The sequence below is a fragment of the Triticum dicoccoides genome, chromosome 3B (genome assembly GCF_002162155.2).
Source record: "Triticum dicoccoides isolate Atlit2015 ecotype Zavitan chromosome 3B, WEW_v2.0, whole genome shotgun sequence".
NCBI lineage: Eukaryota > Viridiplantae > Streptophyta > Magnoliopsida > Poales > Poaceae > Triticum > Triticum dicoccoides.
In genome coordinates this window covers 813,676,373-813,677,947 of record NC_041385.1, presented here as the reverse complement: position 1 = coordinate 813,677,947, position 1,575 = coordinate 813,676,373, and positions in this window count along the sequence as shown.

The window sequence follows — 1,575 nt, the reverse complement described above, 5'->3', positions numbered from 1 at the left end:
GACGGCCGTAATGGTGGGAGGTAATGTTTTTGTTTTTTCAATGGTGCAGTCATCATGTTCATCATCTAGACATGCAAAGTAGCTAATATATTGTTTGCTCCTATTCGTAGTGATGGAGGAGTACGGAGAGATTTTCTGTTCTGTTGAGAAGTGGTGTCTCCTCGTCAGCAAACTGACCTCTAGGCAAAAAAAATGATTTGCAAGCACTAGACTAGGACAAATGTTGATGATTCCTAGCGTGCTCATGCGCAATTGCTTGCTAAAGTTTATTATTAAATCATATGCATTAGACAGAAAAAGGTTCATTATGCCATCAAGAAACGGTGTGATATCATTGCGCGTTGAAGATGTGTTTGATATTTTTGGCCTAGTGAACAAGGGCAGAGATGCCATGAAAGCTTTAGGTAAAGGGGGGTTAAAGGCGAAGGTGAAGGTGCCGAGTCGTTTCATAGATTCGAGTACGAATGAAATAATGATAGACCAGCTTATACATGACATCACTACTAGTGGATTGTATGATGATGATTTCCTGCCTCGAATTATGTTGGTTCTTCTAGGCACGGTTCTTGCACCAGACTCCACGGTAGAAGTTCCTAATGCTTTTTACAAGCTATTGGAGGATGTGGAGAGCATCAAATCATTTAACTGGAACGCGTTTACTTTATGCGATTGCGTCGATGGCATCACGAAGACTGTATCGGATCTTATGAAATTTACATGGCCGGTGGGAAACCTTGCCCTCATACAGGTAAATTGTATGTTATATATTTTATTTCGAACTATAGGTTGTACTGTTAAGATTGGTAATATATTTCATGTTCATGCAGTACTTGTTTTGGGAGAAAGTGCAGCCACTTGATGACGAGACATTTGATCCACTGGCGCATGAGTATCCGCTGATGCTTAACTAGCCAGAAGTCGAGGCAATGAAGCGTGATGCGTACGACACATCATACGGCCGCGGGAATGGGAGGGTAAGTATTTATGGTTTGCATGCATGCAGTTATGGAACATTTTTCATGGTGAGTAATTTAAAATGTTTTAACATGGCACAGGTTGATGACATAATAAGTGAGAAGCACAGACAGATGATAATTGCTCAAGAGGGGAAATTTGTGGAGGAATAATTTGAGCCAGTTGATAGAACATGTCGTTCACGAAAAAGGAAAGATAATAGAGATGAGGCTTCCTCGAGCAAGGACACGACCTTAGATCAAATTATGAAAAGCATGAAAGATGTGCAAAAAGAAATTCGCCTTGTCCCTAAAAAATGTGCTGAGGTAATTAGTGATGTGTTCTTCAAATTACATGAGATTATTCATATTGTTTGCATGTACTTAATGCTTCCCATGTGTTATTGCAGATAGTAGTGGAGGAGCTGGAGAAAAAAGGTCTTGTGTTCAAGACAAATAGAGGGTTTAGTGATGTTGAGTTTGTGGAGCATAGTGAGAACTGGATGAGGAAGTATAGTCCGTCAAAATATTTTCCAAATGTAAAATCAACTCCTGCAAAGGAAAATATGGACAACGGGGTGGAGGCATCCTTCACCAATGGGAACGGGAAGAAGTCCGCACG